General features: G+C 37.1%; 1 long non-coding RNA gene across 1 annotated transcript in view; it reads right to left on the bottom strand.

Moving 5' to 3' along the window:
* Window positions 1–27,767, bottom strand: part of LOC116419328 — a 170,303-nt gene that overhangs the window by 56,296 nt on the left and 86,240 nt on the right. Inside the window, exon 3 of the long non-coding RNA XR_004229599.1 lies at window positions 26,211–26,356. This is a non-coding gene — a long non-coding RNA (uncharacterized LOC116419328). The remainder of the gene's footprint in view (window positions 1–26,210; window positions 26,357–27,767) is intronic.

Below are 27,767 nucleotides of genomic sequence, written 5' to 3'. Positions count from 1 at the left end.
GATGTTATCACCTTCAGAGACAAACAAACATAGTATGGTCTTAAACAGATGAATATGAATGAATATGTGTATAAATTTGTATGATTGTAAATATCTATGTATGCATCTTTATGTAAATGTGTATATGTACTGTATATACATATGTAAGTGTATATATTATATATATGTGTGTGTGTGTGTGTGTGTGTGTATCTCCACATTTAATTATAGCTTTTTGGGGAAAAGAGGAGAGAGGAAGGAGGGAAAAGGAATAAATTTAAAAGTATCTAGCAGAGAAAAAATGAAAACCTACAAGGAAGCAAAAAAAAAAAAAAAGATGGACAGCTCTGAAGACAATTTTAAATATGTATTATATAGGCTTTCTTGAAATGGAAATTTGTGACTTTATATTTTAAATCCTTTTTTATGTTCTGCTGTATACATGGCAAATTTTTTCCTATTTTGTATTTAAGTTTAAAATAAAATTTTAAAAACTGGGGGGAAAACATTGACATACATACATGATCTATATGATGTTCCCTGGACCGTTTTATTTCATAATAAAGTCATTAAAAATAAACCATCATATTTTAAGAAAGCCCTCAGGATATTGTCTAATTCCCCCAAGATACAAATTATTCACAGTATTTCCCTGTAAAAAAAAAAAAAAAAGCTTCCCCCAGTAATGTCATTTGACTCAGTGTCTTGGGTTTTTTTTTTTTTTTTTGGTAATATTTTGTGTGAATGTGAACTAAACAATCATCAACAAACACAAACATTTCAAGATACAAAGAACAAAGCCAAGTATAAAGAGCTACTAATTTCTGTTAACTTATAGCTTTCTATTCAATGTATATATGTATGCACATATATGTATGTATATATATGGTGTCCTAAAAATTTTGGTGCAGTTTTTAGTTTTTGTTTATTCAACAAAATTGCTCTCTGCTCCTTCATTTTCTATTTTTTATTTTGTGCATTTAAAAATGTTTTATTGATGATTGATTTTTGTCAATATTAATTGCTACTGATTTTTATTTTTCATAAATATCACTACCTACTAATCCCTACACCGTCTCTTGTTAAAAAAAAAAAAAGTAAGGGTGTGTGTGTGAGAGTGTGTGTGTGTGTGTGTGTGTGTGTATTCCAACAAAAATGAACACATCAGTTCTGTATGGAAATATGATTCTGTTTCTGTATTTTCGGTCTATCATTTATTTGTCAAGAAATAGGAGATAGGTTTCATTATCAATATTTGAAAGTCACAATTGGTTTATACTTTAGTCAGAGTTCTGAAGTCTGCCCAAAGTTGTCTTCCCTCATATCTTCCCTCACAAAATTCAACCTGTGAATTTTGAAAAGTAGAAAGATTTTGGACTTTTTATATATAACGATAGCTGTCTGCCAGAACAGCTGATGGCAATGTCTGCCTTGGGAGCTGTCTGAAGACAAGCTAGAGAGAATCAGGAAAATCAGCTTCAGGTTCTACAAAGGACTCTGCTGAAGGCTACATCCTGTCTAAAGGGAACTTCATGAGGATTCTAACGATCCAGGGTTGTTGTTTATAAATAAGTCAGATCACCTTCTAGTATTGAGTCCACTTACTCTGGACTCTATATGTATCTGTCAAAGACCACGTCCCTTACTTTGGAGGAAAATATTTTATATCAAAAGGTCTTACATAACACTTTAGTAAATACCCCTAACCAAATGGCAGTTGTCTCCCTGACTAATTTACATAATTTGATAATTACTGGCAGGAGAACATTGGTGGGGGCTCGTAAGTTATAGTAATAGGGAAACTATCCCACCCTGTCAGGGTTACCTCTTAGAAGAGCAGTAGCCATCTGCTCTCCTGGGATCCAGCCGGGCAATAGGAATTGGGATTTGTAATGTAATAGTGCCAGAGCCTGCAAAATAAGTGCATGCGGAAGGGTTGGTCTTGTCAAAGAGGAAGGTCACCTCATTATAACAGTATGGAGGAAAAGGGAAGAAAGAAGGTAGGGGCTGATATCAAGGAGTTTTGAGATGAAGAAAAGAGAAGGAAAAGATCACAGCAAATGGCTTCAATTTACTAAGCAAAGAGGTGAGGTCTGAAATAGTGGGAGGAGGAGGAGATGTGTGATGTTTGAGAGAAAAGAAGATTTAGAATAGCTCAGGAAGAAGAAACAATACAATCTAAGACTCTGTTATCCCTCTCAGAGATAAATATGAGGAAAAAAGATGAAAATCATCCAGGTATGGAAAGACTGAAAACACAAAAGAAATACACAGACCAAAACTATCAGAGTTATGTTTAATCTTTTTCAACCAGTGGCAGCTTAGCTGGGTAGAATTGCTCCAGTTGCTGCCATTTCTCCATATGGCTGTGGGAAATCAAAGAACTATTCAGACACACAGTCAGCCAACAGCCTGTGAACATGTCCAGGGTGGGTAGCACACTCAAAGGGAAAGCTTAGGGATCACCCCAGGGTGCTGGGGTGGAGGGAGACAATGTAGAGATCTATATGTTGAAACTGGGACAATTGTGAATTTTCCTTAAAAAAGCCGGCACTGTCCTCCATGCTGAGCTACTAAATGAGTTTCCATCGACATGAGCAGAACAGAGGAGAAGAAAGAAAAGGAGAAGGGGGCGCCAATAACTTCCATCCGTAATGATTGGAAGGTAATTGTGTCCCTAGGCCAGGCAGCTGCTCCTTTCCTGAGGAAAGAGATGATGATTTCTGTTTCTTAAGGGGGGATTTATCTTAAAACAAATAGCAAATGCCGATCTCAATTCCCTTTTCCCCACCTTGTCCAAAATAGAAAGGGGCGGAGAGCCGATGAGAGATGATTGGTCTGGGCAGCTCCTAAATAAAGAAGGAAACAGAAGTCAGCAAAGGCATAGGGTTGGAAAGGAAGCATCTGAGATGAGCTGGGGGACGGTATGATAACAGAAATGCACTGAAGCACACAGAGTTAGAGATAAATAAAGCATCTATTGCCCATTAATGGACATGGCTTAGGACTCATAGCTGTATGTGAAATTTTAGAGGGGGAGGCAGGTTGTGATGGACTTTTGAGTAATGCATTACAAAAAGGTAGCCAACAGTCATGGATTTCTATTTGGGTGCCTCAGTTTCATCCAAAGTAGAACCTAATAAAGGAGTTTAGAGATGGGGAAGTACAGTGCATGTTTAATGGCTGGAGAACAGACTAATTTGGCTAAAAAATATGGAGTACAAAAGTAGCACCCTCTTAAGAAAATATAACAAATGTTCCTTTCTCTCCATCCCCACTTTAAAACATAGATGATGATGATGATGATGATGATGATGATGAAATAACTAGCATTTATATAGAAGTTTAAGGTTTGCAAAGAGTTTTGCAAATATTCTTATTTTGTTGTCTCATCATCCTAGGAGGTAGATGCTATTATTACCCAATTTTACATATGAGAAAATTGAGGCAGACCAATATTAGGTGACTTACACAAGGTCTCATGAGATGGAATTTTAACTGAGGTCTTCCTGCTCCAAATCCAGAAATCTATCTATTGTTCTATCCAGCTTCTGTTCAGCTGCTCTGAGATAGGGGGAAGAAAGGAAGCTTTGGGAAGGAAAGAAAGGGGCATGACTCCATTACAAATCCCTTTGGGACCAAGCAGAACATATCTAATCCTTCTTTCACAAAACAATCCTTTAAAAATTCAAAATCAATCAATGAGAAAGTATTTTTAAGTCTCTACTACAGTTCAGGAGCCAGGGGTACAACTACAAAGCTAAAATAATCCTACTCATAATGAGTTTCTATTCTAATTGAAACGATGATGAGTATATGTAAAAATACCTGAAACATAAATAACAAGTGAATAAATACACACTATGTACAAAGTAATTAAATACAGCATAGTTTAGAAGAGTGGTTACTAGCAGATGGCTGATGAGAAAAGGCCTCATACATAAGACTGCATTAAAAACATTATCAAATCATAATGCAATGGAGTGTAAGGCAAGAGCATTGGGTCCCAGGATCTGGATTCAAATTCTGCCATTTACCATCTGTTTGATTTTAGGTGAGTTACTTCATCTCTCAGCCTCCATTTCTTCATTTGCAAAAGTAAAAAGGATTGAACTAAGCTTAAAATCCTAAATTCCGATTAACTCCCAAGCATTACAAGGGTTCTTACCGATTGTTATATGTCTCAATCTCTCTGGCAAGCAGTCTACCTAAGTCTATGGACTTCTCAGTATCCATTTTAAAATATATAGAAATGTAAAAGAAGCCAGTTATGTTGAAATGTTATGAACAGATTATTATAAAAGCAAGTTCTTCCAGCTATACCCAGCAAAAGAACATTGGGAAATGAGTGTGAACCACAACATAGCATTTCCATTCTTTCTGTTATTATTTGCTTGCATTTTTGTTTTTTCTTCTTAGGTTATTTTTACCTTCTTTCTAAATCTGATTTTTCTTGTGCAGCAAGATAACTATATAAATATGTATACATATATTGCATTTAACATATACTTTGGTATATTTAACATGTATTGGTCTACCTGCTATCTAGGGGAGGGAGAGGGGGGAAGGAGGGGAAAACTTGGAACAGAAGGTTTGCAAGGGTCAATGCTGAAAAATTATCCATGCATATGTCTTGTAAATAAAAAGCTATAATAAACAAACAAACAAATGAATGAATAAATGAACAAATAAATAAGCAAACAAATAAATAGATAAATGAAATAAATGAGTGAATGAATAAATAAATAAATAATGGGCAAATGAATGAATGAATGAAGTGCAAGTTCTTGGACCCCAAACAAATAATCTCTGCAATATAATAACAACCAACATATATATATATAACATTTAATAAAAATCATCTCATTTGCACACTTAACACCGTACACCAAGAAAAGATCAAAATGGGTTCATGACCTAGGCATAAAGAATGAAATTATTAATAAATTAGAGGAACACAGGATAGTTTACCTCTCAGACCTGTGGAAGGGGAAGGACATTATGACCAAAGCAGAACTAGAGATCATTACTGATCACAAAATAGAAAATTTCGATTATACCAAACTGAAAAGTTTTTGTACAAACAAAACTAATGCAGACAAGATTAGAAGGGAAGCAATAAACTGGGAAAATATTTTTACAGTCAAAGGTTCCGATAAAGGCCTCATTTCCAAAATATATAGAGAATTAACTCTAATTTATAAAAAATCAAGCCATTCTCCAATTGAAATGGTCAAAGGATATGAACAGACAATTCTCAGATGAAGAAATTGAAACTATTTCTAGTCATATGAAAAGATGCTCCAAGTCATTATTAATCAGAGAAATGCAAATTAAGACAACTCTAAGATACCACTACACACCTGTCAGATTGGCTAAGATGACAGGAAAAAATAATGATGATTGTTGGAGGGGATGCGGGAAAACTGGGACATTGATGCATTGTTGGTGGAGTTGTGAACGAATCCAACCATTTTGGAGAGTAGTTTGGAACTATGCTCAAAAAGTTATCAAACTGTGCATACCCTTTGATCCAGCAGTGTTACTACTGGGATTATATCCCAAAGAGATTATAAAGAAGGGAAAGGGACCTGTATGGTGCACGAATGTTTGTGGCAGCCCTTTTTGTAGTGGCTAGAAACTGGAAACTGAATGGATGTCCATCAGTTGGAGAATGGCTGAATAAATTGTGGTATATGAAAATTATGGAATATTACTGTTCTGTAAGAAATGACCAACAGGATGATTTCAGAAAGGCCTGGAGAGACTTACACGAACTGATGCTGAGTGAAATGAGCAGGACCAGGAGATCATTATATACTTCAACAACAATACTAGATGATGACTAGTCCTGATGGATCAGGCCATCCTCAGCAACAAGATCAACCAAATCATTTCTAATGGAGCAGTAATGAACTGAACTAGCTATACCCAGAAAAAGAACTCTGGGAGATGACTAAAAACCATTACATTGAATTCCCAGTCCCTATATTTATGCACACCTGCATCTTTGATTTCCTTCACAAGCTAATTGTACAATAATTCAGAGTCTGATTCTTTTTGTACAGCAAAATAATGTTGTGGTCATGTATACTTATTGTGTATCTAAGTTATATTTTAATATATTTAACATCTACTGGTCATCCTGCCATCTAGGGGAGGGGGTGGGGGGGGGTAAGAGGTGAAAAATTGGGAACAAGAGGTTTGGCAATTGTTAATGCTGTAAAGTTACCCATGCATATAACCTGTAAATAAAAGGCTATTAAATAAAATAAATAAATTTCATGTTTTTTTTTTTTAAATCATCTCATTTGTTCCTCCCAACAAATCTGGAAGGTAGCCAAGACAGGTTAAATAAATTACTCAGAAATACACAGGAAATTGGCTTGTAATATAGATTTGAACTTTGGTCTTCCTGACTACAAGAAGTTATAACAATAGCTTCTGTAACAACAATAATAATACTGTAACAATAACACTTCAACATACTATCTGACTATCTTGAGTCTTTTTCTTTGAGCTGAACATCTGTTCCAAACCTCAAACATCAATATCTCCCTGTGTCTTTTTTGCCATCCAGTACAAAGCTATGATGGAATGGAAATTTTCCTTAAGAGAGCAGATAAAAAGACCTTCCATTTAACTATCCTCCTACTCCCACATAATTATACAAGAAAATATTCAAGCAAAAAAATACATATCATTCAAAAAGAACCATAAGCAAAATGCAGTAATTAGCCCATACACTAATGTCCAATGGACCACTGTCAGCAGGAAACCTAGAGACTGATGTATGTCCTCAAGAAAGAAAGAAAGAAAGAAACAGACTGGTAGAGGAGGAAAACAGCCCAGTCATTTGATTTAGGGAAGATGGCATTCACTGAAGGTTTGGCTTAACTGCAAATGATGTCAGTCTCTGATACCACATCCTTCAATTGCTTCCACACTGAAATCAGATTGGGAAGGATTCCAAGAACAGGGTCCAAGAACACATTTCCAAATTCAACTCGGGACTGGGGAGATTCTGTGCTAATCAAGTGCCTTTCCCCAAAGCACTAATTTGGAAAGTTCTTTATGAAATTGTCTCCTGGATCTTAAAGGAGGGAAAGGGATCCACATGTGCAAAAATGTTTGTGGCAGCCCTTTTTGTAGTGGAAAGAAACTGGAAACTGAGTGGATGCTCATCAGTTGGAGACTGGCTGAATAAGTTGTGGTATATGAATGTTATGGAATATTATTTTTCCATAATAATGGAAAATAAAATAGTCAAGAGCATATATTTAAAACTGTCAGTAAGCATCATATGCATTGGGGAAAAACTGGAACCTTTCCCAGTAAGATCTGGAGTGAAGCAAGGTTGCCCACTCTTACCATTATTAATTTGGAAGTGAAATAAATGAACCAGGAGATCATTGTACACGGCAACAGCAAGATTATATGATGATCGATTCTGATGTACTTGATTCTTTCCAACAATGAGATGATTGAGGCCAGTTCCATTGATCCTGTGATGAAAAGAGTCATCTACATCCAGAGAGAGGACTGTGGGAACTCAGTATGGATCGCAACATAACATTCCCACTCTTTTTGTTGTTGTTTGCTTGTGTTTTGTTTTCTTTCTCATTTTCTTTCCTTTTTGATCTGATTTTTCTTGTGCAGCAAGATAATTGTATAAATATATGCACATATATTGTATTTAACATGCATTTTAACATGTATAATATATATTAGATTGCTTGTCGTCTAGGGGAGGGGATAGGAAGGAGGAGGGGAAAATTTGGAACACTAGGCTATGCAAGGATCAATGTTGAAAAATTATCTGTGCATATATTTTGAAAATAAAAAGTTTTAATAAAAAATGAAGTTGTCTCTTGGAATTCCTTCTAATTGTCTTTACATTCAGCATAGACTGTTGCTGGCCTCTGTGGGCTCACAAGTTCATTGTTTTTCTCCCTAAACAGGAATACCTAGAACTGAAAATAATACTGCAGATAGACTATGATCTGGTCCCTTAATTAACATGAACCAAATGCCAGGATTTGAAAATGATTTGTAGGGCTGTTTCATTTGGTCACCCAACTTTAATGAGAAGCAAACCACTAATACTATTGCTACTCTGAAATGGAGAGTCACCAGATCTTATCCTCATCCCTGTTGCTATCTATTATAGTCCTCCAGGACTTACCATATTCTTTGCCTCTAAATATAATTCCCTGACTCTATCATATGACCTAACCCAAAGTATGCTGGGTTTCACCATCTGCCCCTTCATTGAAACCATAGACTTTCCAGGTCTTTACATTCACCCTGAATGGAACCTGCTCCTCGGGCTCAGGATTGTCTCACTTTTTTCTATTTGTATTCCTAGTGCTTAGGACAATGCTTAGCACATATCAAGCATTTAACAAATGCTTTTTCATTCATTTCTTCCTTCATTCATTTATTCACAACTTCCCAAATCATAGCCATTGATTCTTCCCTCTCTCTTAACTCTCCTAACCAATTAATTACCCTTTTCTATGGAAAGTGACCTTGTTGTACCTCTCATATCTGTCCTCTCCTCTTTATTTCTAGTTCCACAATCTCAGTACAGGCACTCTTTACCATCCATCCAGAGTACTAAAAGGAGACTCCTAGACATAGTTTTGCCTATGGCATATTCCCCTACTAGACTGGAATTCTGGCAGAGACTATGTCTTATCGTTTTAAACTCCTTCAGTGTCTAATGGTGTTCTGTATACTCTAGGTATTTGATAAATGTTAATAGAATAAATTGAATGGTCTCAATCAGACACACTGCTAGAAATCTTTTTCCCTTGAGGCAATTGGGGTTAAATTACTTGCCTAAGGTCACATAGCTAGGAAGTGTTAAGTGGCTGAGGTCACATTTTAACTCAGGTCCTCCTGACTTCAGGGCTGACACTCTATCCACTGCGCCACACACTGCTCCTACAAATCATTTTCAAATACTGGCATTTGGTTCATGTTAATTAAGGGACCAGATCATATTCTATCTGCAGTATTATTTTCAGTTCTAGGTATTCCTGTTTAGGGAGAAAAATAATGAACTTGTGAGCCCACAGAGGCCAGCAACAGTCTATGCTGAATGTAAAGATAATTAGAAGGAACAAGGAGTGTGTAGCCTGGAGAACACTCAGGGAGATGTTTCCAGGTTTCTTCCAATATCATGTGGAAGGCTCATCAACCCTTATCACTTTAGGTTTATCTTTGTCTATTTATGTATGCCTATATATGTACTTGCCTATTATATGATGAGAGTTTAATAGATGACTTTTACATGCATTATAAAAATAGTTTGGGCTTTATAGATCCCCTGAAATAGCCTTGAAGTCCCCTAGGGGGTCCCTGGACCTCACTTGGAAAACAATAATTTTAAAATGTTTTCTAATTTTCATAACCAGAAGATGGTATTTGGATCAGGAAATAACTAGACAACAATTCCTATGAAAAAGATGTGGACCCGAGTAAGATCAGGCAGATAGGAATAGGATCAAAGGAGCTTAGCAACCTTCTCTTCTGGCTCAAGGTGTGCCAGCCCCAGCATCAACATCAGAATCACAGGGAGATAAGTGTCAAAATTTCCTCTAACAAGGAAAAGTTGTGGGATTGCTTCTAGGCCCTTAGAAAACCTTTCCAATTCTGTCTCTCACTTTTACATAAAGGCCCTGTCTTAGGATGACCCAACCCAAGATCTGTTCTGGCAAAATCTGTTCATTCAGAACCAAACAATGCAGAATTATTAAAATGATTTAAAAATGTGGCAGGTGCATGTTTCCTCACAGACAGAGCCCAGAGACACCATGGAGATTCCTCATGGAGAATAGAGCCAAGATGGCAGAGAGCAGATATGGCTTTCTGGGACCCCTTCTGACTTTCTCTCTAATCAATAGCAAATTAAGCCTCTGAACTGGTTATGGAGTGAGAGAATCCACAAATATTTGAAGTACAACACATTTACAAAAGAAGATAATTTGGAAGAACTTCAGAACAGTTCTATTTCAATCAGGCAGGGGAACAGTCTGCAGTGCCCAGAACACAGCATAGGGAGCCCAGGGCATGGAGCTGAAGCTGAGAGCTGGAGGAGTTGTGGCTTCTGCACAGCAGGGAATCTTCTGTGAGGCTCTTAGGCTTCTCTGTCCTGGTTGCAAGACTGTGTTTAGCAGATTTGCTGTAAACCCTCCAAAAGCCAATACAAAAGGCAAATTGAAAGTCATTAAGCCCAGAAGTGAGACCTGATGATTATCCAGCACTCGAAGTCAGTCAGAAACACCAGATCCAGGACACACTAAAGCAGCTGTCACCACTTTGCCTTAAGAGCAGCTGTCAGTCCTTTAAAAATGAACAAGCCACTTAACTCAATTTGCCTCAGTTTCCTCATTTGTAAAATGAGCTGGAGAAAGAAAAGGCAAGCCACTCTAGTATTTTGCCAAGAAAACTCAAAATCATGTCAGAGAGTCAGACATGACTGAAAAAAATTTATTTAACAACAAGTATATGGATAAAAATGATCACCTTTCCCAACTGTGAAGACATAACTACTTAGCATCATAATAGGTATATAGTTATAATAGGTGTTTAACAAATGCTTGCTGACTTGATTTTACTTTCACCTGTCCAAATTAGAATGTTGGTAATAATGATGGCTTTTGTTTACCAAATCGTAGATTCCTTCCCTTCCCCTCCCTATTCCCTGCTCTAGATTTCACAAAGAAGAGAAAAAAGTCAGCCAACACAAAAGCCCCATGTTATTACTCTAATTCAGAGTTCTTATCGAAGGATGTATTGGATTGTGGGATGTTCCATTGCTTCCTTTGGACAGAGGAGAAATGATGTATTTTGGCCTTTTTTTTCCTAAATGGTTCATGTCCTCTAATGGGGAAAGTACACTAAGGCTTGGATTTGGAATCATTTTAAGGTTGGTCAATGCTGACAACATGGCAGCCATTACACTCAGCACTGGGATTAAAAAGAAAGGCCACAAAATAGTCATTTTCCTCACTGGGACTCCCAGTCTGATTTATATATATACATGTAATACATATACAATATACATATAATATACATATGTGTGTATAATATATACATGTGTGTATATATGTGTACACATATACATCTATTTATTTGCTTGTTTGTTTGTTTGTTTATACTGTAAATTGGAATAACCTTAAAGGGAAGAGATTGGGCTGAAGGGTTGCAAGGGGATGCAAGGCAGAACTCCTACAGAAGGTAGAATTAGATCTGAGTTTTGAAAGAAACCAGAGAAATTGGGGGTGTGGAAAGAAGTGAGGATAGGGAACATTACAGAGGGGAACACAGCGGGGGAGGAGAAAGTCAATGAAAAGACCTCTTCATAATTGAGTCTCTGATCTATAAAGCACTTAATTATGTGCAAGGCAGTGTACTAAACACCCGGGATACAAATAAAAGCCAAAAAACAAACCAGTTCCTTCCCTTGAAATGCTTCCATTCTAATAGATGAAGATAATTCACCAAGGGAACTGAAGAGGATGGGGTGACAGAGTTCTCCAGTGTAGGGATATGGTTTTGAAGTCTATAAAATCAAGCATAAGGCTGGGAGAATGAAGACAGGTTGGCCTGGGTCCTTCCACAAAAATGGAAAGTTTTGGGCATTGTTAGCCAACAGAATCTACACAGCAAAGGAACCCAATGGCCAGAGCTGAAGAATTGATCTTCTATGTCTCATATTAGTCTACTGTCCTCAATCCTTCTAGAAGACTATCTATATGATTACCAATTTGTTTTGTTTCCAGAGGTCTCCAGAGGGGGAAGACAGAAATACTTTCTTGCTTTAAAAATATTGAGCACTCCTTCAATTTCCTTCTTTCATTCAAGTGATGAAATAATGTCAGATCTAAGAAGGATGTTGGAACATAAAAGGTCAGAACTAAGAAGGGTTTTAGCATTCCACTGCTTTAGAACATGGAATTTTAGTAAGGAGAGGGTCTTTAGACCATACAAGGCCAAAACTTAGAAGGACCTTACAACATAGAATGAGAGTATAAAATGCTGTAAGAGATCATATAGACCACTCCTCTCATTTTGAAAAAAAAAAGAGACAGATGAAGCAATCTGAAAATATCTTAACAGCAAAGTAAACCTTAGAACCAAAATATGCAAAAGACTTTTGATTGCATTTTGAGGGCTCTGATCACTAGTCCATGTTGCCTTGCACCCATCTCTCCTTGATAAGCCAATGTTGATGTGTTTCCTCTCTTCCTAATGTGACATTAATTATAAGAAGAATTTATTGACTAAAAATGAAATATGGAAAAAAAACAAACCTAAGGACTGCCCTTCATTTCCAAATGCCCTAAAAGTTCCTGGGTCTATCAGTGAAGGAACTTTAGAATCATCACCTTTACCAGGTTCTAGAGTTGCTTCCTATCTTATATTCTAAAGGTTTCCAAATTAGAGCATAGGATTAGTGAATAAACTCCAGGGTTTTTTCCATCCTTTACTCAATGAAAACACAGACAACCCAAAAGGTTTCCCTACAGCTGAAATTTTCTCTTCTAATCCCATTGCTTTCCCCATTTACTAGCCATGAAGATTATCTATGGATCCAATTTTTCTGATTTATGTTACTTCTAAAAGCCAACTTGGAGGACTCTTACCCACCCAACTGAAGAGCCCTCCTGGACATGCTCACAATACCCATTAAAGGACAGCAAAGAAGGAGGTCATTAAAGCAGTGTAATATACAGAAGAAGGCTAATATACTCCCTCCTGTCTTAAGGAACTCATGAATAATGGATGAGCAGAACTTCAGCTGTTTTAATTAATTTGGTCTTGAAATTAATTCCATCTGCAACAAAATTAGCAGCCAGTTAAGCTTCAGTGGTGGCCCTTATGATCTAAGACTCAGTGATGATGATGACATGAACTTGAAGAGTAAGCCAACCCTGGCCAAAGGTCACTCTTTACTCTTATATGTAAACCAGAAAGAAAAAAGAAAGTTCCCCCCTCTCTTCCTCTGAGTGGTTAAGGCTTGGGCAAAGCTACAGAATCATCCCCATTTATGGATCGCTTCATTTAATTACTACATTAGCACTAGGGATTTCAGCACTTCCATGGCAGGAAATTTGAGGGCATATATATAACAATAGTTATATTATATAATAAGACTGTGTTAGGTCCTGATGTGAGTTGGGATTTTTTTGTTAATTTATTTGTTTTTTTTTCTTGACATCTATAGAGATAAATAGATGGATAGTAGATTTTGTAAGCAGATGATCACTGTTTTCAATCAATCAGCAAGCTTTGAAAGAAAACATTATGTGCAAGACACTGCAAAACTATGTCACAATTAAAAGCCTACAATGTCCTAGAAACTGGACCTCATGACTACTAAATAAAACAGGGCTGTTCTCAAGAAGCTTACATTCACTTTTTTAATAATAGTTTTTTTCCCCAAAATACATGCAAAGAACGAAGGAAATTGAATGTAAATCAACACATGCTATGTTCACTTCTTTTTTCTATTTTTTTTTTGTCTCTCCTGTGGTTTTTCCCTTTTACTCTGATTTTTCTCTCTCAACATGATTCATAAAGTAATTTGTATTAAAAATAAATAAATTTACTAGAAAAAATACGTGCAAAGAGTTTCCAACATTTACCTTTGCAAAACCCCACATTTAAGGAGCTTACATTCTATTTGAGGGGAGGAAGAAAAGAAAAAATGTTTATAGCTAACTAAATGCAAATTGAATACTCAATAATCGGGTGTGGTAGGGCATTTACACCTATAAGTCTAAGGAAATATCTCTTGGAGGTGTCAATTGATGTGAGATATAAAGGATGCCAGAAGTTCCAAGAGGCAGAGGTAAGGAGAGGAAGTATTCCAAGCATGGAGGGGAGAGAAGTTGTCTCAAACCATCAATGTGATAGGTGGAATGATGTCATAAGTCTAAAGCTGGAAGGAACCTCATACTGAATCCAAATTTTACAAATAAGGAAACTGAGAACCAGAAAGGATGAGTGATTTGTCAGTCATAATAATAAGCCAGAGTCACTATCTCAAAGCATATATTCTCAAAGAATGAAGTCAGGATACTTTCCACTCTATCATGATGCTTCCATGTTCTGTATAGGAAACTGAAAATAGAACCATTTGGTTGGAACAGAGAGTATGTGAGGGGGAGTGATGTGTAATCAGCACTGAAAGATAGGCTGGAGCAGACTGCAAAAGGCTTTAAATAACAAACAAAAAAGCTTATATTTGATTCTAGGTACAATAGGGATCCATCAAAGTTTCTTGAGTCAGAGACTGACACGGTCAAGTCTGAGCTTTGGGAAAAATCATTTTGGCAGTTGGGTAGAAGCTGTTCTGATGGAGTAAAAGACTAAATACAAGGCAAATGATGAGAAGGCTGCTGGGACAGTGCAGGGGAGAGGTGCCTGGGTCGTGGGTTATCATGATTATGGTATGAAAAGGAGATAGAAGCAAGAGATGCTGAGGAGGGAGAATTGACAAAGCTAGGAAACTAATTGGCTATAGAGATTGACCAAAAGGGAAGAGAAGATGATTCCAAGGCTATAAATTGAATGAGCACAAAGGGTAGTGCCCTTGACAGAAACAGAGAAGCTATGCAGAAGAATGAATTTAGAGGGAAAGATAATGAGTCACTTTGGACGTGCTGACTCTGGGAAGCCTATGAGTACCCTAGGTAGAGCTGTCCAACAGTGAGTTGGAGATGCAAGATGGGAGTTCAGTGCAAAATGTGACAGTGATTATCAGTACAAGACTTAACAAAGGTCAGTAAACATAACTAGTAGCTTAGATATTCCTGTGCTTTGCTGTTCACACATTGAACAGGTTCTCTGGGCTGTTATCCACTTTTTGCTTCTGTAGGGCCTATAATAATAGTTTATCTTAAAATAGTGGGTTGTTATTTTCCCTCCTGCAGATTTAAGCATCCTTCATGAACATTTTCTCCTTAACCCTCGCCATACCCTTTCAAAACCTGTAGGTGGAGAAATGTAGGTGGCAGAAACATCACTAAGCAGAATTGGCAAATGGAAAAGCCGAGGAAGAGAGATGGGTAAGGATGTCTCCTAGGCAAAACAGCAGAGGCAAAAAATAGTACGTGATTCACTGTCACTGAGACATCACGATATTATTTCTTTTGCACTCATTTCATTCTGAGAAGTAAATTGCAGAAGACAGAGTCTTCTAAGTTATACATAGATACAGAGGCCTACTCACTTAACTCATTGAAATGGAAAAGTAGGGTATCAAAACAATGTCTTCCTCATCCCTTGTATGCTCAATGTGCAGAAACAGTCCATACTTATACTAGAGTTAGAGTACACATACCTCGTTCTTTAAGTCACCCTTTAAAAAAAATAGAGATTTAGTCATGGATGCCATTACCTATGGAATGGAATACCCACTGGATTTTGTCAGAAGCACTGGGTTCAAAGCTTGTTTCATGTCCTTATCTGAACATTCAGGGCTCATGGTCTGGAGTTCACTGAAGACAAAGTTCTCATAAGATAGGAAACTTGGTCCAACAGAGACACCAATCTAGGTCTTCTGAATAGCTCTGAGCCTTTTTCTCTCCAAGAATATTAGATTACACAAAATAGAGGAGAATATGATTACTGGGGAATATAGGGATGGGAGAATCTAGAGTTTTTTTAATGGAAAGATTCCTTAGAAATGGAAATTTTCTATAAATAAAAAGGAATGATTCCATTTAATCCATTCTCCCCATTTGGTGGCCCATTAATACCACTAGTAGCAGTTCCCCCTTCAAAAAAAGAAAGAAAGAAAGAAAGGAAACTATGTCTTTGAGCATTGGAAGAGTAATTACGGTAGAGTAGAAAGCATGTTCAGTTTGGAGTCAAGGATTTGGGTTCAAATCTCAGGTATTCTACTTCTTTTCTGGATATTTTCTCAGACCATTCTCTGAAAAATCCATTTTGGATCACTGGGTGTATATATGCACACATATATGTGTGTATACGTGTGTATGTATAGATATATTTATTTTTGTGTATTGTGTGTTGTGTGTATTGTGTGTATTGTGTATTTATATACACATATATTTACTTATTTGGATACATGTTATATGCAGAAAAATGTCAACTTCTTGAAAATATTTTTCTTTTGTTTTTATAACTGATTACATATAATAATACTAGATCTCATTTATCTAATGCTATCATATTTATCTCAGACATATTATCTCACCTGATCCTCATAAAAACACTGTAAATTGGATACTATTATTGTCATCTTCATTTTTACAGATGAGGAAATGGAGGCTGAGATGGTTAAAGTGTTTGTCCAAGGCTAATCTGTAAGCATCTAAATAGGATTTGAACCCAGATTTCCCTGATTCTGGGTCAGCCTAAATTCCAGTCTCTATGTCACCAGATTAACTCTGGAGTAGGAATGGAGTCATTCCTTCAATCAACAAGCATTTCTTAAGTATCTACAATGTGGTACTTGCTGTGTAAAGCAAAAACAAAAGCAAAGCAATCTCTGTCCTCCAAGAGCTTATTTCCTTTTGAATGTAATAAATGTCAAACTCAATTAAATTAAATTGTTGCTAAAGTCTCAGGCAGCTCTAACTCTCATTATTCAATATATCAGCAATCAGAAATAGATTATAGAATCACAGAACTAGAAGAGACTTCAGAGATCCAGAAAATCTTTCTTATTATAAAGGAAAACAGTTAAATCAAAACAATCTTACACATCCATCATGCTTGGTAGTGTATGCAACATTCTGCAGCCATAATCCACCACCTCTCTTACAGAGAGGAGGGAGAGAACCTCACCATCAGTCCTCTGAAATGACACTTTTAGCATCAACAGTGATCAGAATAATGGTGTCTTTCAAAGTTGTTTTTCTTTTTCATCACAGTGGTCATGGTTTAAATTCAACTGGTTCTGCTGGTTCTGCTCACTTTGTATATTAGTTCCTACAAGTCTTTTTAAGTTTCCCTTAATTCTTCCAATTAATCACTTATTTCTGGCATATTCCATGACATCAATATAGCATTGATTGAGCAGTCATTCCCCCAATCAATAGGAGCCCATTTTGTTTCTAGTTTATGGCTGACTTAAAATAATATCTCTATAAATATATTGCATATGTGGGCCTTTCCTCCCCCTACCTGCCTTGACCTGCTCTGAACATGTGCCCAATAATAGTATGAGTCAAAGGGGGTGAACAATTTAATCCCATTTTGGATGTTGTTGAGATATGAATTTGCTACCATGTCCAAAAAACAACCGAGCTCTTTTCCAGCTGAAGGAGAAACCCTGTCTTAATTAAGAATCCACTCCAGAGTTTCATCCAGTCTTCCTATCTTATGTAACAGCACCTGCGGCTTTTCAGGGACTTCTGGAGACATCCAGGGAGAATGAATGTTTTCAATAAAGTGTCTACCTTTTTCTTCCCTTCTGTGGTAAGGTTTTGGTATATTAACTATATACCCTTGACATTCAGACATAGTCAGCAGAGATGTTATTTACATGCAAGAAAGGAAAGGAGGTACAAGAAAGGGCTGCTTCTAGCCGTGACAGAGTCATATCAGGAAATAGGCTCAAGTTTAGATTCTGGGCTCATTAATACTTTAATGGGAATCCAGTGATGGGATTGTTTTCTTCCCTGAACTAAGAGAGCAGTGTCTATGACCTGATGCCTACATGGAAGGAGAAATTGCTAAAAGAGGAGGAAAAAATACAGATGGGGGAGAAAGTGTTATATAAAATTAACCCATGCTCCAGTTTGTGCTACAAAATTTTGGACCCATAACCTCTTTCGATTAAGATATGTTTCTAAGATGCAGCTATTTTTGTTTAGATCCTATCCCAAATGTCCCATTGTCCATTCTCTGCCATGGGGACATTTCTTTTATCCTTTTCTGAGATTTTTCCCTCCCTTTTTTCTTCTGTCTTCTCTATTCTATTCTCTTCTTGTCATATTTTTCTCTCCTTCTCCCTTCTTCTCTTCTCTTTTCCTTGCTTCTTTTTTTCTGTTCTCTTCTATCTTCTCTCCTTTTCTTTCTTTCTTTTCCATGCCTCCCCTGTCATCTCCTCTTCTCTTTTTTCTCTCTACTTCTCCTTCTACAAGGTCCCCTCACTTTGATCATACCAAAGTAAAATGCTAGTCTAGCCTAAATCTCAGAAGAATTAGTAACAAATGTTAGAAATGCTATAACCGAAAACCAGAAGGAATAAAATATAAAAAGAAGGAAGAGGAAAGGAAAGAGGAAAACGTAGAAATGATTTGATAAAGCATTCTTAATCTTTTAGCCCTTCCCAGATTATAGAATCTTAGAAGATTACATCCAGAGGGGACGTTAGGGACCACTAATTCCAGTTCCCTTGATTTACAGTTGGAGAAACTGAGGTCTGGAGAGAAGTATCGTCTCTCTATTATTTACCGTTTGTCACTGAATTGGAACCTCCCTCCCTCAAAAATAAATAAATAAATAAATATAAGCAGATTAGCCATCTTCCTGTATAATAGAAAATGAAAGGTTAAGGTTATTTAACCAAAAAAAAAACTCTTATTTGGGAAAGCAATCTACATCTGCCCTTGAGGCATATCGCAGTGTGAAAAGACTCTAGAACATGGGCACTGAGCTCAAAACTCACTGCCGATTCTTGATTTCTTTGTGACCTTAGACAAGGACAGTTTCCAATCTAGAAGATGAGGGACTTAGACTAGATGGCATCAAGTCCAACTCTATATTGAGTATTCTGCCTTCTCCATTTAAAAATTGATGTATAGACATATTCATACTGGAAATTTTCATACTGCACCCATCAAAGGAAACTAATTGATAGCTTCCTTCTTTTGAAGTCAATAGTGACAAACTGATCCAATGGGTCTGATTGAGAACCTAAGCCACGGTCCTCTCTGTCATGATGGCTAAAATCCTATCTCCCAGAGTTCATCTTCATGGGGAATCTGTTCTAGAAACAGGTACATGCTATAAGGGAAGCATTTAGCAAACTCTAAATCGTCATTTACTTCAACAATTTAATTTATCTGGTAGCTAGGACAAAAGGCATTCCCTAGAGACTGGGGGATCAGGAAAGGTTCCATATATACAGGAAAAATTCTGTGAGTCAGTAATGAGAAGGGGGCACATACCAAGAATGAGACACAGGATAGGGCAAAGGCCCAGAGGTGGGGAATCCCCATGAAATATATTGTAGCTAAAATAACCTTGATCAAAGTCCTGAATAAAGTGGGAAAAACCAGAGCAATGAGTTGTCTATATCTGTCCTCAGATGACATATACATAGCACAACTGTCAACTGGCCTGGGTTCAAAGAACTCCCAGGGTGGTGGATCCTATCAGAGCACAGCCTCCAAGAACTCAAAGTTTCCTCTATGCTAAGAGGGGGCATCAGAGGAGAACTTTCAGACAGGTAAAGTAATCTGTTATTAAAATTAAAATGGGAATGATTCTCATCATTCTCAGTGGAGTTCAGATAGAAATGGTCCTGGGACAAACCACCATCCTGCTCTTATTATTCTGTATTTAATGTTAAGTGAACTATTATCCACATGGATGAAAAGGCATCCCCTTTAAAATTAGTAAAATTTCTGGAATTTAAGCTTATCTTCTCTGACTCACACAAGCAACTTTAGAACAACTCCATTAACAGATAGAATCATGAGGATAATAAGTAGATTGTTTACATTTCTTCTGCTAAATCTTGATAGTTTAAAAGCTTTTCACTTTCAGCCAAAAATTACCTTATGTTTGCTTTATATAGGTCCCTTGTATACCTACTTGTGTATGAGGCGAGGCATTTATGCCTTTAGAATGTAAAATGCCTAAGGCAGGGACTTTCATTTCTCTCCTGCAATCTAAAATGCCAGCCCAGTAGCTGGTATACAGTAGGCACTTAATAAATGCTTGTTGACTAATTAATAGATTGCTTTTGCATGACTTGAAAACAATGATTATTTGGCATAATATCTATTCAAAAATTCTTAAAATGGGGTGTGTACATTTCAATGTTAAGTTGAAATGGTTACATTTATTTTAATGATTTTATTCTGGGATGGTTTATGTAATTAATTATTAAGATTAGTTTGGGAAATCTTAGAATTGTTCTGTGTATTACGGACATTTGTTAGCTATTGGATTAGGAGAGATCATGAGCTTCTGGTCTATCATCCTGATCATGTGATTGTATATTTCTAGGCATTCAATAGGTAGTAAATTTTTGCAGTTTAAAGCAATGTGTTATACATTTTCCATTACTTTATCACATAAATTATATTGGTTAATAATTCCTGGGCACTTAAGAAACATTGAGTTAGGGATCTAGAGTTAAAAGAGCTCAGAGACTACGTAGTCCAATCCATTTGTTTTTACAAATAAGAGAACATGATATCCGTTTGCTTTAATCCACTGAATATGGAAAATAATTCCAGTATGTTGACCAAGAAGAGTCCAGAGATAGCTGTGGACCATGTTTAACGATGCAAAAATTTATCATCTATCATTTCAGACATGATTGAATCAACTGAGCAACAACAAAAAAGTTGATGTGAAACCACCAGGATCCTTGGATACAATTAGGGGTTTCTCTTTTTTCCTTTATTAATTGTTAAATTTTATTCTGGTTACACCTGCATATTAATTTTAAATACACATTAATTTTTGAATCATGTTGGGAGAGAAAAAAAAATCAGAACAAAAGGGAAAAACCATGGGAGAGAAAAGAGAAAAAAAGAAGTGGAAAAAAAAGTTATTTTTCTGGATGCAGACAGCATTTTCTATGCAAAGTTTATTGGGATTGCTTTGGATCACTGAACTACTGATCTTTCATAACTGATCATCACACAATCTTGCTGTTAATGTATACAATGTATTCCTGATTCTGCTTGTTTCCCTCAGCATCAGTTCATATAAATCTTTCTAGGTGTTTCTAAAATCAGCTTGTTCATCATTTTTATAGAAAAATAATATTCCATTACCTTCATATGCTACAACTTATTCAACCATTCCTGATTGATGGGCATGCATTCATTTTCCAATTTTTTGCCACTACAAAAAGAGCTACTACAATCATTTTTGCACATGTGGATCTTTCCCCCTCCTTTATGATTTGCTTGGAATAGAGACCTAGAAGTGACAGAGCTGGGTCAAAGGATATACACAGTTTTGTAGCCTTTTGATCATAGTTCCAAATGTTCTCCAGAATTATTAGATCAGTTCACAACTCCACCAACAATGCATTTGTGGGTTCCTTTGTTTCTAATTGACTTTGACACTATTGATGTAGACAGTCCTTTCTGATTTTAAATAGTTCCCAGGGGTCTAAAAAAATTAAAGTTCTGCCTTACTAGAAACAAGCCTCCTTGTCTGAGTAGTCATTAAACAATTCAAGGGATCAAGTAATACAGGCTATTCTCTATTAACATTTGAAACAAGGTGCTAAGATACCTATGTCAAAGGGCAATATAAAGGACTGAGTAATAATCAACATCCTTCCCACCTACCCAAGCTAGCTAGTAAGCCAACACAGTTGTCATTTATAAGACCAGGCTGAGGAACCATCTCTCTATCTCTCCCTCTCTCTTTTTCTTCTCCAAGAAGTAATTATTGGTGGGGACTAAGTGACAGCTAGAAGTAAATAGAAGGCCCAGTACTGACTGAGTTTGAACCTTCCTACAAGCAGCAAGAGCTGGAGATGACAAGGACAGATCTAAGATTAAATAGTTCCTTAGAGAATTGGGATGGTGGGTCTTGGTAATGTCTAGAAAATGAAACTGAAAGATGGTTTCATTTTCCATCCCCAAGGAAATATCTAAGTTGCTGGAGGGAATAAGTCCTTCTCTTCTAAAACATCCCTTCCATCACCCAAAAGGGACACTATTCTTTGTTAATTTTCCATGGAGTTTATTCTCACAGTGAGCAAACAGAGTAGGGTTTTAGGAGAGGAAAGAATCTTCAAGGTTATCTAATACAATTCACTCTTTTTGTTGTTTGTCCTTCATCCTCAAAGAGGACCATGACATCAGAGAGATGTAATGACCACGCAAGTGACTCAGATGTCAATGAGGGGAGGTTGTACAGGGTCACCAGCCTCATTTTCCCCTCCACCACCATCTGGATTTAGTGGCCAAATATAAATCAGGACAACTGGAGAAGTAAGCTAAGGTCTTCAATAGGTCTCAGTTTCACTGAGGCCACACCCATTCAGTGATTAAGACTAAGATATAATTGAGAAAAATTATCTCCCCTTTCACTTAGTCAAAAAAAAAAAATCTAAATAAATAAATCTGGAAGGGAAAGACCCTCAGGGTTTCTTGCCAAAGCAGAAATGATTGCTATTTACATTCAATCTGAGTCTATCAAGACTGAAGTGTTTGAATTTTGGCTTGTTCCCATAGGAAGTGAGTATCAGATCCAAAATCTGAATCCAGGTCTTCTAAATGAAAAGTTGATGTTCTCTGTAATATACTGAGAATGATTTGCTTCTCCCAGATGGAAACAATACTCGGCTTAGAGAATCAGAAATGAGAATTATGTAATGTAGACCGGCCTCAATTTCTTCCCCAAACAATCCTCCCATCATGCCCTATGCTTGCCACAAAATCTGGACCTTATAAAGAATACTATCACTTATAAATCGACAGAATCATCTGAAGTCTGCTCTCATTAATAGTTGTCAACATCATTCAGTGAAACAGGAGTATTAATCCTTATATCCAAAACCCCATGGATTGATCTTGGAAGAAACAAATACTTGCAATTTGGTTATAAAGGCTCCAGCCACCAAGCACTATTGGTTAGTAATCCATAAAATATATTGAGTATAGATTATTTACTCAATACCAATAATAAACACTATTTAAGTAGCTACTGTGTATGTAGTCTTATGTTTGACAAACAGTGGGGAATTTACAAAATTCAGATAAGATACAGACCCTGCCCTCACAGAACTTTCAGTCAAGTAGGCAGATAAGTTATAAAGACAGAAAGTTATGATATTTACTAATATATAAGGGAATTAGGGCGGTTCAAAGAAACTCAGTGATATTCAAAGGGAATCTCAGACTTTTGATGTTTGTTGTCTTCAGGATCATCCCACCTACATTTCTTTAAAGCATAGCTGTAGGCTTGGGATGTGGTGATGATGATGGTAGCTCTTCCCAGATACATGAACCTTATATGTAAATACAATTTTTCAGGTTTGCCATCACAACATCCTTTAGAAAAAAGGTCATATAGGCAGTCAGTCAAGATGATTCCAAAGGACTACTTGTCACTCATTTTTTGTCATTAACTGCTAACAACAGCTAAATACAATGGATAATGCCACATCTGGAATCAGAAATAACTGAGTTTAAATCTGACCTCAGACATGTACAAGATGCTTCAGAGCCTGAGTTGTATAGGATGACCTTATTCATCCCTCATTCCATGTCCATCATCTGATGGAGTAGCAGAATCATGTATTTATCAGTACAGCCAACATTTCCTCTCCTCTGAATCCCTCTGTCTTACTACCATATCTTCTGCCACATCTGGCCCTGAGTGGATCTCTTTCCTCAATCTTGGGTCTTTTTCTATCTACATTCATACATTATGAAGCTTTGTGGATGGGATCAATATAAAACATGAGAGCTGTGACTTATTCTCTGCTCCTTCCCATGCAATGGAGCACTGACAATACAGAGTTACAATTATAAATACACACTATTATGAGGCAAGAAATGAAGCACTTCCAGAAAAATAAAAGACTACATCCATCAACTGATGATGTAAAGTGAATAGAATCAGAACAATTTATATTATTCTAAAGATAAAAAAATTCAAAGCATTTAAGAATTCTGATCTTTCATAATTTCATAGGATTAATGAAGAAGAATTCTATTTACTTTTTTACTTACTACTTACTAGTACTGATAGAAAGATGATAGATAAAATATAAAGAATGAGGCGCCCTTTGGACATAAACAATATAGGGACTTCTTTTGTTTGGCTTTACATATTTTCTGCAAGAGAACAACAATTTCCTAGTTGTCAGGGAAGGAAGTGAGAGGAACAGGAAATACATGTGTGATAATCATAAGAATTTTAAAATAATTCTAAAGAAGTCTCTTCCACAGTTTACCTGCCCAAGAAATTAGACTAACAAGGACAACAGCAAAGATGACTAAAGGTGGCAGCTAGGATGCCAACAGGAAGCTAAAAAAATTAGCAAGATATCTGTGGAAGAGCATCAGAGTCCTCACCAGCTCTCATATTTACTGAGTTTTCATTATTGTTGTTGGGAGTTGTTTTTATCAAAGCTGGTTTTCCCTTTAAGATTTCTGTTGTTATTGGGATGTCAGAAAGACTCAACTAGATGGTGAACCCCAGTAGAAAAACCCAGCAGATGTCTCAGCTGCCAGCTGTAGAAATTGAAGTTGACTTAGAGTCCAGGGACAGAAAGAGGGCAAGTGGACTGTGCAGAGGGGTAAAGCCAAAGGGAACTCTTTCATTCTAGATTCACTGCAAACAGTGCCAAGCGGAGGTTACTTGGGCAAGCAGAGGTTGATAGCTCCTGCCCCTGGATTTACGAAGCAAAATGCTCTTTCCATCCCTAGTGAACACTCTGAACACTCACTAGGCTTGTGCCTAATAAAAACTGTAAACTGGCCTGGATTTTAGTAAGTACACATGATCCTTCAACCTCATCCAGGCAACCTTGCGGCCCGTACTTAACAGCACTTACCATATATCACATAGACAAACCACTTGGCTCATCTTTTCCAAGGCCGGCCCCAGTCTCAATCCAAGAGAGCAGCATGTGGACTAGCTCTAGAAGCAATTTCCCTGGACTTCAACTTTCTCCCTCAGAAATGTCTTGTATTAAAACTTGTAACCAACTAGAGAGTTACAGCTATCTATGTGGGAGAGATTAATATTAATAAGAATTAATAGGAGGATCACAAATTGAGGACCAAAAGAGGACTCAATGTCGATCTAGCTCAACTACATCAAGGAGGAGGAGAAGGAGGAGGAGGAAAAAGAGGGAGCAGGAAGAGGAGGAGGAGGAGGAGGAGGAGAGAGAGAGAGGCAGACATACATAAGGAGAAGAAGTAACTCAGGATTGGAGGATCCTAAGGCTAGTGTGAAAAGGGACTTCAGATGCCCAAACCATTCATTTTATAAATAAGGAATTCAGAGTTTGTAGAAAGGACATCATCTGCTCAAGGGTACAGAGGTGTTAAGTATCAAATATGAGATTGGAACCTAGGTCTTTTACCTCCAGAGACAATCATTAATCTTTTTACCATAATGGGATGCTTGAAGGTTTGCAAAGTGGTTTATAGACATCATTTAATATTATCATCACAATATTGCTATGAAGAAAGTACCCAGAAAGTCAGACAGTCAACTAATATTTATTAAATGCTTACTGTGTGTCGGGCACTGTGTCAAGCACTAGGAATATAAAGGAAAGCCAAAAGGAAAAGAAACAAAAGGTTCTCGAGTTGGGGAGACTGAACCAAGATGGCGGAGTAAAAGCAAGGACTCACTGAGTCTCCCCTACACTTCCCCAACAGACTCTCAAGTAGCTCACTTCTTATATTTTTAAGATCCAACCTCAGAGGAGCATATGCGGATGCAACTTGGATATCATCTAATCCAATTGATTTATTTTACAAAGGAGGAAATGAGGGTCTAAGAAACTAATGATTTAAAGCTAAAAGAAAAGTTAGGTGTCCTCTTTTAATCAAATTTTGCAATTGAGGAAACTGAGGCACATAGAGATAGTCTTGACATATTGGTAGCAAGTGGGAGAGCAGGAATTTGAACCCAAATCTTCTGATTCAGAATTCATTGCTTTCTCCATTGTGTTACACCGTGATATACTGGTTTGACAAGGGGGAAGGCTGAGAGAGATCAAACTGCTTCTCCATGCTTATATGGCTACAAAGCATGTAACAGAATTCAAGTCAAGCTTCCAAATCCAATATTCCATTTTCTAGAAAAGCACCAGAGACGTGCTATATGTGGGATTCTCTGATAGTTCTTCAATTTTCCCACCAATTTGCCATTTTTAAAAAGGACATAAGTGGTTTTGCCATGGTCAATTGGCCACAACAACCTAAGTCGCTCCTTGCTTTTCCCAACCTTAAGGAATTCATCCCAAATTTAATTCAGATCTCAGGTCCTTCTTCCCTTTCTGTGTAAGACCTACTAACCTTCCTGAAGCTTCTGGATTTTTCTCTCCACAAGATTTAGATTTTCCTTTCTCTCTTCTCAAGTATTGTACAGTTGCATAGAGAAAGCAAGGGATATTTGATGGGCAGCCTGTGACCTCCATTGGTATCCACACACCATAATTGATCTAGAAATCAAAAGAAAGGCTCTCAGTGTATTAAATGAACTCCTTGTGGAGGAGTTATGGGATAACATGGACAAGAGTTAGACAGACTGAGAAGGCATGAATGAGTTGCAACGTATATCATGGAAGGGATTCTCTTCATCAATAAATCCACAGGTCTATCAAAGTATAGCATTTAAGTGGGTTCCATCAAAATAATAATTGCTGATATTTACAGCTTTGGGGTTTGGAAGGTGTTTCTCAGTCTTTATTTCATCTGATCCTCATCATAACCCATTGAAAAATGATCTTACAATAGCCTCATTTTACAAATTAAGAATCTTAGACCTTAAGTTACTTGCCCAGAGTCACAGAGATAGTAGGACTATGATTCTGGATTCAAAATTGCTTCTTTTTTGATTCTAAAATCAGTGCTCTGTCCACTCTGTTCCCTAGCCTTGCTCCAGGAGAAAAGATACAGGACCAAATATAGAGTCAACTCTTCCCTTCCAATGTCTCCATACTGTTGCCAGAGGCTGGGTAGAGTAGTGCCATCCATCCATGGGATGAGCAAAGGGTAGACCTAACTTTGACCATCCTTAGAAATCTTTTTCACTTTAGATGATTGGCAAGGGAGTCTGAGTGGGAGACAGAAAAGTTGGTAGATAAAACCAACCCAGGCCTACTCTCTTCTCACAGGAAAGAAACGTGTCTGAGATTGCCAATGATTTTTTTTTGCTGATTCTCAGTTTGTCTTGTTTTTATGTCTCCCTGGTGTTCTAATACCTTGGTATTTATGGTAATTTACGTTCTCAAGAGGATATCTTTATAAGAACTCCTAACAAACTATAGAGCATTTTTTAACATACACACATCCCTTAGCTAATTAATTTTTCTCTTGGCTTTCTATCAGTCATTTTTGAAAGACTGAAAAAGTTTCTTGGATCCAGAGGGACGGGCAGAACAGGGGCCTTCAGGACCAAGTAAAGAGCTATTTAGTGAAACAACATCAACAACAACAAAAAAATAATGTGTCAGATCATCAGTCAATAACATTGACAGAAATTCCAGTGGATGCAAAAGAATTTTCTAGGAGTCTGGATGGATTCAGAATACATAGGTACAGAGTACCTGACCTTGAGCAGTCTGAACAGCAAGATCAAACAAATTTTAAAAAAAGATTTCACAAAACAATATGCCAACAAATTCAAATGTATATATTAAATCTGAACTAAGGGGAAAAGGGTGGAAAGGATAAAGGGATGGCCTCCTAGAGGTGGTGAGTCTTGAGCAGAATCCAAAAGAAAGTGAAGGACAAGAGTTAACTAAAGTGGATGGGACCAGTAAACTAAGCCAGAGGAGCAGGGAGGCATTGATGAATATAAATAAATTATGTAGAGGAGGCTATCAGGAAATTGGCTCAGCAGAAACATAT

The sequence above is a fragment of the Sarcophilus harrisii genome, chromosome 5 (assembly GCF_902635505.1).
Source record: "Sarcophilus harrisii chromosome 5, mSarHar1.11, whole genome shotgun sequence".
Lineage (NCBI taxonomy): Eukaryota > Metazoa > Chordata > Mammalia > Dasyuromorphia > Dasyuridae > Sarcophilus > Sarcophilus harrisii.
The sequence above is the reverse complement of the archived record's forward strand: the minus strand, read 5'-3'. Positions and strand labels throughout refer to the sequence as shown.